The 13,750-nt window shown below is 49.5% G+C and overlaps 1 protein-coding gene across 1 annotated transcript in view; it reads left to right on the forward strand.

The window, feature by feature from the left end:
* PTPRA (protein tyrosine phosphatase receptor type A) overlaps positions 1 to 2,005 on the forward strand; it is a 724,758-nt gene extending 722,753 nt beyond the window's left edge. The window contains exon 23 of the transcript XR_013608377.1: positions 1,897 to 2,005. The gene's annotated coding sequence lies outside the window, so the exon portion shown is untranslated. The remainder of the gene's footprint in view (positions 1 to 1,896) is intronic.
* The last annotated feature ends 11,745 nt before the right edge of the window (positions 2,006 to 13,750 follow it).

Consider the following 13,750-nt stretch of genomic DNA (forward strand, 5'->3'; position numbering starts at 1 on the left):
GCTTTGAGAGATGTTTGGCATCAAAGGCATTTCTTCCCTCTGTCAAGGGGAAGTTAGTGCAAGTGTTCACGGGACATCACCACCACCGTGTGGTACTGCAACAAGCAGAGAGGGTTGGGGTCGTGGACCCTTTGTCGAGAGGCCCTGCGTCTCTGGACATGGCTGGAACAGCAGGGCATAACCCTGGTGGTCCAACACCTGGCAGCGTTCTCTGAACGCCAGGGTGGGCAAACTCAGCCGTCGATGCCTAGTGGCTCACGAATGGCATCTACAGTCGGAGGTGGAGCAATGTCTCTTTCAGCACTGGGGAGATCCTTGGTTTGATCTGCTTGCCTCCAAGAGAACACACAATTTTGGCAGTATTTCGCGCTGTATGCCTTTCTGCCCATATCACTCCTGGCTAGAGTTCAGAAGAAGATCAGGAACGGACAGGACCAAGTCATTCTTGTGGCGCTGGACTGGGGGAGGAGAGTCTGGTATCCAGAGCTTCTGAAAATGAGTATCAATCATCCGATCGGGGTGCCCCTTTGGAAGGTTCTCCTGTCGCAGCAGCAGGGGAGGGTCCTCCACCCGAAACTGTCGACTCTGCACCTCCATGTGTGGAGATTGAGTGGCATCAGTTGATGTCTTTTAACCTTTCTCCTGAAGTATGCAACGTTATTTTGGTGGCCAGGTATCCTCCTTTCTGCTTTATAGTATTTTTTGCAACTGCCAGACCAACCCTCGGTTGTTTCTGCCCACGCCCTTTGTTATGCCGCAGTGGGTCCTTAATTTGGTCCTCACTTTCCTTATGTGTGCTTCCTTCGAGTCTTTGGGGCTCATGACAGAATGTTTCCGTCATGAGTACCAGTGCTCCTGTGCTCATGACGAAACCATTCCGTCATGTACACCGGCACACTAAATCCCTCTGCTGCAGCAGAGGAGTTCAGTTTTTTTTTTTAGGCCTCGGGAGGTGGGGAAGAGCTTTCCCAACCTCCCGAGAATGTTTTATTTTTTCTATTTTAGTTTTTTTCACAAAGTTTGAGGTTTACAAGGGATTCTGGGTAACAGAACCTGGTGAGAGCCAGACAAGTCACCCCATCCTGGATTTCCCTGGGTGTCTAGTTTTCAAAAATGTATAGGTTTACTAGATTTCCCTAGGTGCCGGCAGAGCTAGTGTTCCAAATCCGCAGCTAGGCACTTTGCCAAAAAAAGATTCAGTTTTCACTGTAAAAATGTGGTGTGTCCACATTGCGTTTTGCACCATTTCCTGTCGTGAGCACTTGGTCTACCCACACAGGTGAGGTGCTATGTTTATCGGAAGACTTTGGAGAATGCGGGGTGGGTGGAATTCTGTGGATCCACGTAAATTCCAGGACTTTCCATCACAGAAATTTGAGGAAATTATTTTTTTGTTTTTTTTGTTGCAAAGTTTGAGGTTTGCAAGTGATTCTGGGTAACAGAACCTGGTGAGAGCCACTCACCACACTCCAGCCTAGATTCCTCTGGGTGTCTAATTTTCAAAATGTACAGGTTTTCTAGGTTTCCCTAAGTGCCGGCTGAGTAAGGGTTCAAAATCCACAGCTAGGCACTTTGGAAAAAAGGTCTGTTTTCACTATAAAAATGTGGAGTGTCCCTGTTGCATTTTGGGATGGTTCCTGTTACAGGCACTAGGCCTACCGTCACAAGTGAGGTGTCATTTTTATCAGGAGACTTAGGGACACACAGAATTGTAGACCAACTGTTATTACCTATTGACTTATGATGCATTTCTGCCTTCTAAATGTAGGACAATGTGTAAAAAAGATGTCACTTTGAAAAATGTCCTATAATTCATATGCATGTAGGGGTAACCACAATTTCGGAGATGTGCAAATAGCTACTGTTTCTAAACCCTATATTTTGTTCCCATTTCAGAACCTACAAGTCCTATATATCTCCACAACCAGAAGATTCCAGCAGATGTAACGGTATATTGCTTTCAAAACTCTGTAATACTTAGAAGAATTTACAGGTGAAAATGTTGGCATAAAGGAGTTTTTTTCAACTCATTTTCAGTTTTTCCTATTTTCAGCTGTTAGTTTCTATAAAAAACCTTAAAGGCTCTACACAAATGACCCCTATCTGAATTCAGAATTTTGTCTACTTTTCAGAAATGTATAGCCTTCCAGAATCCATTATTGCTGTCATATCCATTTCTACCATTAACTGGAAGGAGGTTGAAAGCACAAAAATAGCAAAAATAGGCTATGTCTCAGTAAAATGCCAAAACTGTGTAAAGAATGTTGGTTTTCTGACAAAAGTCTGCCAGTCCCTAAAAGCTGGGAAGATGGGGACTTCAGCACCAAAAACCCTTTGCTTTGTTGATACCATCTGCAGGAAAAAACAGACACTTTCTTCTGCAGCACTTTTTTCCAATTAAAATAAAACAAGAAAATGAAGCTGTATTTTGTCAAATTTCTGGGTCTCCTCCAGAGGAATCAACAAACTCTGGGTACCTTTAAAATTACCCATGTTGTTGGAAGAAAAGGATGCAAATTATACATGGATCTCTTATGTTTTCAAAACGTTACAGAGGCCTAAGCACAAACTACCCCATATAGCCAACAAAGGCTTAGCGCGGGGGAGGCCTAGCAGCAAAGGAGTTAAACATGTGTCCCCTCTGGCTGCTTACCATCAAGACATCTTTTCTAGTGGCGATAACATCTGCCCGGAGGTGAGTGAGTTGCTATCTTGCTATGGTGCTTCGCTCTTGCCAAAGGTGGTAACCCGATTCCACCTGGATCAGTCTATCACGCTGCCCACCTTCTTTGTTCCCCCACATCCCTTTAAGGAAGAGGAGCGTCTCCACCGTCTTGGCCCAAAAAGAGCATTGTCGTTCTACCTTGACTGCAAAACAAAAAAGCCTTCACAAGCCTCTTCCCCAAAAGGCCAGGACTGTTGCTGCTGAGGTACATATTTCCATTGCCTCTGCTAGTATCCAATTACGAATTTTCGAAAGGGAACAAAACAACTGGCTGGGCTAGGCGTAGAGAGGGAGAAGTGTACTTGTTCTCTTTAAATCTTTTGAAGGCCCAGTCAGCCTCCGCTCAAAAATAGTCTAGAGCATTCTAAGGGAATGACCATGAAGAACTGTTGGACGTCTGAGGAAAAGCCAGTCGAGCACATCCAGGCATGGCGTGGAAGTACTGATCTGGTCCCAGCTGCCTTACCCAGACAGTCTGTAGAATCCTGGCCCTTGCCAACCAAAATGAATTACTGTAATGTTTTCAGAGGATTTTCTCTGAGAAAGATGGCAAGATGTCGGTCACTCTGTCACACAACACATGAGTACCTTCCCAGAAGGCAAGAGGTACTTACAGACCTGAGTATGGTGGAAGAGAACATTTATTTGGCGAGTGTCTCCTTCCATTTAGATTCTGTCAGGGGGTGTCACGGAGAATGAATTGGGGTTCAGGTGACTGGTGGGAGCTTGTACCACCAAGCTTTCAGGAGTAGGATGCTAGGGGAGAAAATCTGGATCTCCCGGAGTGGGTCTGGGCTGCCTCTCAACTTGCCTTCACTGGTGAACAAGATCCTGGTTTCGCACGGGGGCCCACTGAGACCTCAGGGCCTCATTAAAGAATAATAGAGGTTCTTGGCTGGTTTGTCCAGGATTGAAGATCTTGGTGACTACAATACTTTTCACCTCACTAGTAAATGTAAATCCGTATTTGTAAAGCGCAAACTACTCACCCTTACAGGTCTCAAGGCGCAGGGGGGCAGTCGTGGAAATTAAGTGAGCTATTGCCCAGGGTCACATGGTGCTGAGCTGCCGCAGGAGCCGGGGATCGAACCGTGAACTCTGTGCTCTGAAGTCAGCTGCTCTGGCCGCTGCACCACACCTCTCCACTAGTAGATCAAGTGAGGTAGATCAAGGGAGGTGCAAAAACTATGTGGGCATCCTGATCACCGTTGCAAAGCAGGCAAATTATTCTGTTACCATAGCCTGGGTTGGGCCTGCAAGGCCAATATTTGGGGATGTACCCAGCCCACTGGCATCCTGAAGGTCATTAAACTTATTGTCTTTGTCATATTTGTCTTGGACATCATCATTGTCCCCATCGTCATTGTGGGGGGGCATATGTATCATGTTTTGATTAGGAGTAGAATTGAGGTCTCGGAGTTTGGTAAGATGTTCGGGTGCATATATGACTTCGGCGACATCTATACTGGCGTCATTGCTGGAACTGGTGTCATCTGTTGTGGCATCAAGAGTGGCATTGGACATGACGCCATGGGTGGCATTGAGCATTGCACTGTACTCTGCAGAAGTTGATGAATGGGCCATCCTTGATCCATGGTGGAAGGGGATAGATCCGCTAGCAGTTACCGGACTGGAAGCCCTCTCAGATATTTCGGGCCATAAGGTGTGTCAGAGGGACCCAGTGGGGCACCAAAAATGGTGTCTAAGACCTGTTGCAGTTTTCTTGGAGGTTTTTGGCATTGCCAATGGCCCAAGGAATTTGGGGCTCATCAGAACGAGCTTGCAAAACTGTTCCAATGTGGAGGACAGACTCTGCGACCTAGAGGTGCCTAGTGTGGTGTGCTGCACGATGGAGACCTATGGTTACTTATATTCCTTGGCCTTTTTTGACTTGCCTTAACCCCATAACCTCAATGAGTATCAGTTACTGTAGAAGTCCAGAGGGCACATCCATGCCCTCAACTTTGTCCTCGACCAGGATGGGTTCTTTGGCTTCTACCTTCGATGTTCGGTGATGGCGAGCTTTGTTTTGTGGTCGCAGAGAGCCTTACAGTTAATTTTGTCGCAGCAGGTGCAAAAGGCAGTCATCTTTCGAGACAAGGCACCAGAGGCACACGTGGTAGGTATCAGTCACCAATATTTGGTGATGACAGTCACAACACAGTTTAAAACATGTTGTTCTCTGAACTCCACAGATAGTTCAGGGTGGGGGCTCTGAACATCCTGTGACACCACTCTGTCAAATCCTGCTTCACCGGTCTCTTGAGCCACATGGTGCTCTCTTTAAAGGCTGAGAAAAGGATTCCAAGAGAATTCTTTTATATACACCCTGTCTGGTTGCTCGAAGCCCTGCTTTTGTCCTGCCAGACTTCTGTGTCTGAGTTTGTTGTGGGTACAGTGCCTGCTTCAAACCGTATTTTAGTGCAGATTTGAGAAGGCACTAGGATTACAATAGTACACTATGCACGCACATCCCCAGCCATCAAAGGTTTAGTTTAGTTAGGCCCTAGACTTTGGCAGTCTCAAAAATGCTGTGACGTTTTTGGCCTGTTTGCAGTAAGGCAAATTAAACTACTACAAAAGTGGGTAGGGTGGGTCCTGTGAAATGTTACTCCATCAGTTAGGGAGTGTCAAGGAGTCACTCCCACCCACTAGCTGGTGCCTGGCATAAATGAGGCACCCCAGGGCACCTGGACAGAATACTTACAGTAATTGCGGAAGATTAGAAGAGGGTTGTACCTGCTGTCTGTGTCCATAGAGGAGCCTGGAAGGTCTTTTCCAGGCCCCTCTTGTGCACAGGACAAATAAGTGGACTCCAAAGATCAACTGGCCAACCTCCTGTGTGGCTACAAGGACACAAGAAGCCTTTTTTCTGAAGTTCCCAGCTGACCAGCAGCAACTGGGCCTGTCAGAGAGCGAACTCCATTGCAACAGCAACAGTATGCTCTGCCTGCCCGATTTCAAATAGGACGGACCATAGTTCAATGACAGCAGAGACTACTCCATCTCCACTGTGGTCAAACTTATCTGGCGGCCTGACTGAATAAGGGGCGTCCGAGATTTGGCTATATGTTGGCCTGCCTAATCTGGTGGGCAGACATATAGCCATTTTTCACTGTCTGTCACTGCCAGGAAAACCCTGACTGTAAGGGGCACTGAAAAGTGCACAATGCCCCCCCATGCCCTGGGAGGGAACTCTCATGGCAAGGGAAGCTATTTTTTTTATTATTTAATTTTTTTTTTTAATCCTAACTTTGCTGTATGGCTCCGTCATGTTTGATGGAGACGTCTGACAAAGTTACAATGCATAGTCCGGAACCGCCTTGACAGTGGTTTCTGTCAATGCTTGAAACGCCGGCTGGGCCGATGTACATTTTAAAATTTGGTGGTCGGCACTTCCAGAAGGGCGTTACTTTGTCGCCCTGGCAGGGGACGGGCCGGCTGCCAAAATTTAAATCAGGCCTTCAGACTCCTGTAGCCTTGTGTTATAATGTGATAGAATAGACCTGATGCCAGGATCTTTTATGTTTCAAGTACCATGCAGCATAACACAAAGCTTCTTTCTACATCTTATTGGCATTTTAACAACTGTAGGTTGCACCACCTAATATGAAAAGTCCCAAAAGGATGTAAATATACAAATGTCCATCCACTGTTATGAAAACTCAAGGTTCTTTATTCTTCTTTACAATATTGATAATTATACACCACACAGCCAACGCGTTTCGTTCTTTGCGAAGAACTTCATCAGGGCAAGTTAATTAGATGTTTCCATACTAAGTGGTGCAACCTACAGTTGTTAAAGTGTATTTGGGTCATTGGAACCGCCCCATTGTGAGCATAAGGCTCTATTTTCAGTTTAAAAAATGAGGAAATTTTACAAAGAGTGAGGTGCACCACAAAACCTGAGGAGTTTTTGTATAGGTTGGCCGTTCTCTTGTTGCTTTGGATCTTATTGGCATGTTGAACTAAACTGTTTCTGGCTAGCCCTACTAAGGTCACTCTTGATATTGGACTGTGCCAGAAATCGCGTAAATACGTATATTTAATTGCATGACATACAAAATAACGCATTCAAGTTCTCCTAATGCTGACATACTGACAGAAAGTTTAACTGAGGCACCAGAAGATAGTAATCTATGCAGAAATGCAGGCAGGTGTGTGTAGCTGGCTGGAGATCCAAGTCACCTGTTCCGTAGTCTACATCTTTAGCTCCAGACCACATTTCAATAGAACTGTGAGGATTGATGATTTTATGGGTTGAGAGACTTGGAACTCCCGGCTAACCTTTGTATCAAGTGCAGAAGAAGATCAAGTGATTGGATCTTGTGTCTAGGAGGTCACGGGTCTGGGAAACCCATTAGCTGAGCAATAAAACGTGATCTGGATCATTGGCTCTTTAATATCTCACTTTTTGACCACTTGTATTAAATGCTTGGTAGGTTTACAGATGTAGCTCCTAGGCACGTGTGAAGAATCTGCTTGCCTGGCAAGGCAGTGTGAGGAGTAACGTACAAATAGCTTGATGAACAAACAAGTGGGCAAACTTTAAGGACAGGGGCCTGCTGTGCAAGTAACCTGGTCAGCTAACCCTTAGAAGGTTAATGTCGTCTAAGTACTGGTATCTGGATGTTAATTGCCTCTATGATCCACTTTTCCTCATAACAGTGAGTATAATAAATACTACTGGTATCTGAAAGAGACTGTAGTTATAGATTCCTTACTTTAGAATTACCCCCAGGCGTCCGACTGGAGCCTGAGAAAATTTTTCTCTGCAGTACCCCTGTGTGTCGGTAGGTGGCGTCAGTCGACTCTGCGTTCATTGGCGTCCTGGTCGCCGGGATGACGTTGCAGTGTCTACTTAGACGCCTCCCTTGCGCACTGATGTCAGTTCTTTCTTTTTCCGTGCCAGCCAGCGCAGATCTGGAGTGAGCGTGCCCCTAAGTCACTTTTTGACTAACCCTTTTTTGACTTTGATGACATCTTTTTGAATCTTTGACTCCTGTTGCACTAGGGATGTCCAGCCGTCAGCCTAGTTTCAAGCCCTGTGACTCCTATCACAGGTTGATGTCAGTTAGCAATCTGCACCTCGTGTCTCTGATGCCTGGAGCACGACCATGACCCAAAGTCGTACTCCGACTGCCAGGCCCTGAACTCTAAGTCTTTGCGGGAGCAGTCCCGAAAGCTTTTGGATGCCTGGTAGTCCACTCTGCACTGTTCGAGGACCTGGTCCAAGGGAAGGCCACGGGACGACCACCATTCGTCCTCAAAGTCTTCGCACTCCTCGGGTGAGGCGAAGCACAAGCCGACGCGATGCAGATCCCGGAGCGTCAACGCTCTCCGTCTACTTCCTTTGAGCCCGCTGGGACTGCTTCGCGCTTCCCTCCTTTTTCCGGAGCACCCCCTGTCCAGCTTTGTGCATTTTACGCAGTGCTGCAAAGCATCTTTGGACAGCCCAACTCTGCAGGCGTGCCTTCCAGCCTCACGGTCGTGGCTGGGGGCCCAGGGCCTTCAATGCCGGCAGCTCCGGCCTTGGCACTGCAGGGTCCCCAAGGATCTAGGTTTGGATCGGTGCAGGTCAACCTCATGGTACCTTCCCCGGCACCGATTCCAGTGATGACACCCCCGACATTATTTGTGCCCCCATCCGGCATCGACCCCAGCCTCACCCCCAATTTGGACACAGCGCCGGACCGTGGTCGGTACCGGAGCCTGAGGGTACTTTTGTGCCGCTGTTCATCCCTACCACCCTGAGTGGCAGCCAGAGGAGGGTGAGGAGGACTAGAAGGGATCTGTTACCCCTCTAGCAGACCATTTCAGGAGCCGGACTGGCGAGAGTAGTTGGGTGATGCCAGTGGTTGGGATACCTCCCCAGACCTTGGTATGCTTTCTCCCCATACTGTGGCTACAGAGGAGGGAGCTTCCTACGCCATGGTGTTGCGTAGGGCGGCTGAGGGCTTGGGCCTCGAGCTTCCTACGGTGGCTGTCAGGACTAACCTCCTGACGGAGGTGCTGCAGCTGGCAGCAGCCTCTTTGGAGCCCCTGCTGTCTTTTAAGGAGACTCTCAATGATATCCCTCTGGCTACTTTGTCCGAGCCAGCCACAGGGGCTCCTGTGGGCAGGATGATTGCCTGAGGCCACCGCCCAGCCACGGACAACCCACTTTTCCTCTCCAAACACCCTACCCCTGACAGCTTGGTGGTCCAAGCCTCTTCCTCAAAAGGCACATTCCCTACTGCTCCCCAAATAGGGAGTCCAAGAAGCCTGACCATCTTGGCAAGAAGATGTTTTCTTCCGCCATCTAAGGACTACGGTCTGTAAGAACTGCATGTCTCTTGGGCTGTTATACACACATGGTATGGGATACGGTCACGTAAGTGCTGTCGCAGTGCCCGGAGGATGCCCGGGCCGTGATCACCTGCGCTGTTGCTCAGGGTCGAGACGCAGCTACGTTCACCATCAGGTGGTGGCTGGATACCGTTGACTCGCTGGGTAGGACGGTTTCCACGTCGGTAGCCTGGAGGAGCTACGCCGGGATGAGAAAATCTGGCTTCTCTGGGGATGTCCAATCCACACTTTTGGGCATGCCCTTTGATGGCCGTTGCCTGTTTGGTGACAAGGCGGACGACGCGCTTCAAGGACTCTAGGGCCAAGGCCAGGTCCCTGGGCCTCGCAGCAACTTCTCTTCCCATGCAGTCTGCCTTTCGCCCCTTTTGTGGCTAAGGAAGGGGTGTTCCACCCTGAGCCACAGGGCTGTGCAGACTACCCAGCCTTTGCGTGGCCGGGGACGTAGGAACCAGCGTCGGAGTGTGGGGGCCAGCAGGCGGGCCAATCCACCAATGCCCCACCTCCAGCAGCCTCCAAACCTTCCTAGTCCCAATTTTCACGCCCACCAGTAACCAGTGGGCGGCAGTATTCACCATCACCTCCCCACTGGCACAAATCACGTCGGGCAGGTGGACTTTGCAGATAGTCCAAAGGGGATACTCCCTCCCCTTCGAGATTACCCTTCCCTCCATGCAACCAACACTCCATTGCATGTCAGAGGATCAATTGGCCCTTCTCTGCCAGGAAGTTACAGCTCTCTTGGCCAAGGGAGCTATCGAACAAGTCCCTGTGCCAGAAGTAGGTGGTGGTTGTTCCTCTCACTACTTCCTGGTACCCAAGAGGGACAAAGGCCTACGTCCTATCTTAGATCTCAGGGACGCCAACCGTTTCCTCTGGAAGGAGAAGTTCAAAATGTTGACCTTGGCTCAGGTCCTGTCTGCCCTCGACCCTGGAGACTGGATGGTAGCATTGGTCTTGCAGGACTCTTATTTTCACATTCCTGTCTTGTCTGCCCACCGGCATTGCTTACGGTTCATGGTGGGCCACAAGCATTTTCAGTTTACAGTGCTCCCCTTTGGCTTTACCAGCGCCCCTTGGGTGTTCACGAAAGGGATGGCAATGGTCGCAGCTTACCCACGCAGATCAGGGGTTCCAGTCTTCCCCCATCTCGACGACTAGCTGTTGAACGCGGGTTCGCCGCAGGCTGTCATCTCCAGCCTACGGCGGACCTCCTGCATTCGCTGGGGTTCATTATCAATGTGCTGAAGTCACACCTCATTCCCTTTCAGAAGCTCCTTTTCATCGGAGCGGTTCTGGATACAGCACAGTTTCAGGCTTATCCTCCTGAGCAGCGAGTCCGGGATATTCTGGCTATGATACCGATGTTTTAGCCTCTTTCCTGGATGTTGGTGAGAATTACTCCGAGGCTGCTGGGCCTCATGCATCCTGCTGGTAGATGATGCCAGATGGCATATGCGGGCTCTGAAGTTCCAGTGGGCGCAGCATCAGGGCATTCTTTACGATGTTGTCCAGATCTCGGAGGGGACTGCGAGTCAGTTGCAGTGGTGGCTGACAAACCAAGATTGGGTCAGCGGCAGATCCCTCTCCCTTCTCCAACCAGAGTTCACAGTGGTGACGTTTGCGTCTCTCCTGGGATAGGGCAGCCACATTGGAGAGGCTGAGATCAGGGCTCTCTGGTCTCCGACTGAGTTCGGGCTCCACATCCATCTTCTGGCTTCGGGCGATCCGTCTTGCAGTGAAGGCGTTCCATCCTTCTGTCAAAGGAAGAGTATTGCAAGTATTCACTGACAACACCACCGCCATGTGGTACTGCAACAGTGAGGCGGGGTGGGGTCGTGGAACCTATGTCAAGAGGCTCTTCACCTTTGGACATGGCTGGAACATCAGGGCATATCCCTGGTGGTTCAACACCTGCTGGGTGGATGATGGATCACTAATGTCTTCACTCGGAGGTGGTACAAGGTCTCTTTTGGCAGTGGGGAGAGCCTTGGTTAGGTCTATTTGCCACCGAAGAGAACGCCCAATGTCAGCAGTTCTGCACGTTGGAGTTTCCAAAGAGGCACTCGCTCTGCCACGCCTTTTATCGCGAGTGGAATTGTGGCCTCCTGTACTCTTCCCGCCTGTATCACTTCTACCCAGAGTGCTGAAGGTCAAACGCAACCGGGCCCAAGTTATTCTTGCGGCCCCAGACTGGGCGCAAAGAGTCTGGTACTCCGAGCTCTTTAGCATGGCCATCGATCCTCCGATCAGACTGCCTCTTTGGGAAGATCTTCTGTCGCAGCAGCTGGGGACGGTTCGACAACCAAACCTGTCCAGCCTCCACCTCCTTACGTAGAGAATGAGCGGCGACAGTTGACCGTTTTCGACCTTCCCCCTGAAGTCTGTAACGTCACCTTGGCAGCCAGGCGTCCCTCCACAAATATGGTATAAGCCTGCAGATGGAACAAATTTGTGGCATGGTGCGCAGCAAAGGCTTTGGATCCCATTTCTGCCCCTCTTTCTGAGGTTCTCCTCTTCATTCTTTCTTTGGCTCAGCAGGGCTCTGCTCTGGGCACCCTTGAAGGCTATCTTTCGGCCATTTTGACCTTTCTTTGCCTTCCTGATCAGCCTTCTCTTTTCAAGTCCCCTATTGTTAACAGATTTCCGAAGGGCATTACTCGTCTCTTTCCTCCTTCTCCTTTCGTAATTCCCCAGTGGGACTTGAATCTTGTCCTCACTTCTCTTATGTGTGGTCACTTTGAGCCACTACATAATTGTCCTCTTCGTCTTCTTACTTTGAAAACTGCTTTCCTCCTTGCCATCACATCTGCTCATAGGGTGGTTGAGCTTCAGGCTCTTTCTTCCATACCTCCCTTTCTTGCTGTCCATCCAGACAAAGTGGTCTTTTGTACTAGACCTTCTTTTCTGCCCAAAGTGGTTACCTCTTTCCACATAAGCCAGACCATCACATTGCCCACCTTCTTCCCGCCTCTGCTCCCTTCAAAGGAGGAGGAGAGACTCCACCATCTGGACCCAAAACGTGCGCTGTCCTACCTTGACCGCACTAAAGACTTCCCTGTGGATGATTAACTCTTCGTGGGTAATGTGGGTGCCAAGAAAAGTCGGGCAGTGCCTAAATGTACCATCTCTCGATGTATTGTTTTATGCATTACAATCTGCTATTCTTTAGCAAAAAAGGAACCTCCAGTAGGACTACGCACCCACTCTACCAGGACAACAGCAGCCACTACTGCCTTGGGATGTGGTGTTCTGTTGGTTGACATTTGCCAGGTGGCCACATGGGCATCTTTGCACACGTTTACAAAACATTACTGCCTGGATAGCCAAGTCCGAAGAGACTGCTTTTTTGGCCAGTCTGTTCTCCAGGACTTCCTGGTGTGAACTTAGTTTGCAGACACACCTCCGGGGTTGGTATTGCTGGGGTATCTATTCTAAGGTAAGGAATCTATAACTACAGTCTCTTTCAGATGAACAAGTTACTTACCTTCGGGAAGGATGTATCTGTAAGAGACATATGTAGTTATAGATTACTTAGCTCCCCACCCATCCTCCCTATTCTGCAAACTGACTTCTAGGGGTAGGGACTCCCTTTCAGGGCCCTAGTTGTGTGCACCAGTGGTCAGTGTCTTGCATGGTTCTGCACTTCTGGCGTGGAACATCGTGTCACAATTGACGTCAGCCCGCAGGGGCGGCGTCTCAGACACCGCAACATCATCCCGGCGACCACGACACCAACGACAAACACGGCGTCGACCGACGACACTTACCAACGCGCAGGGGCACTGCTACGAATTGTTTTTTTCCCGTATACACTCTGACACCTAGGGGTAATTCTAAGGTAAGGCATCTATAACTACATATGTCTCTTACACTCATCTCACCGCGACGATGAAAAAAACACACTCAGGAGCCCCAAAGGACCCCTGCCCTCCGCACATCTTCCACAGGGCCACCGCCGTTTTTGCACCCGAACTAGGATGGACCATCAACGCCTCCCTCAGATCCGGCATCTGCCCAGACAACTGGAAACGGACGGAGGTGACACCCCCCTCAAGAAACCAACTGCCGACCCAACAGACCTGAAAAACTACCGGCTCATCTCTCTCCTCTCCTTTGCAGCCAAAGTCACAAAAAGACTCGTAAATGCCCAGCTGACTTCCTTCATTGAAGAGCACCCCATCCTAGACGCCTCTCAGTCTGCATTCTGCAGTAACCACAGCACCGAGACCGCCCTCCTCGCCGCCACTGACTTCTGCATACTACTAGACCAGGGATACTCCGCGGCCCTCATCCTTCTAGACCTCTCCGCAGCCTTCAACACCGTTTCACATCGCACGCTCGCAGCCAGGCTTCACGATGCGGGATACAAGGAGCCGCTCTCGTCTGGATCCAATCCTTCCTCTCCGGCAGAAACCAGAGGATTTGTTTCCCTCCCTTCCTTTCGGAACCCGCGGAAATCAACTGTGGAGTACCCCAGGGATCATCACTCAGCCCCATGCTCTTCAACTTCTACATGGCCCCCCCTTGCTGCCATCGTTAACATGGGCTCAGCAACGTATCCTATACCGACAACACCCAGCTCATCCTCTCACTCACGAAGAATCCCGAAGACACCAGACTCTGCTTCCAGGAAGGAATGAAGTACGTAGCAGCCTGGATGAAAGGTAGCTGCTTGAA

The sequence above is a fragment of the Lissotriton helveticus genome, chromosome 2_2, assembly GCF_964261635.1.
Source record: "Lissotriton helveticus chromosome 2_2, aLisHel1.1, whole genome shotgun sequence".
Lineage (NCBI taxonomy): Eukaryota > Metazoa > Chordata > Amphibia > Caudata > Salamandridae > Lissotriton > Lissotriton helveticus.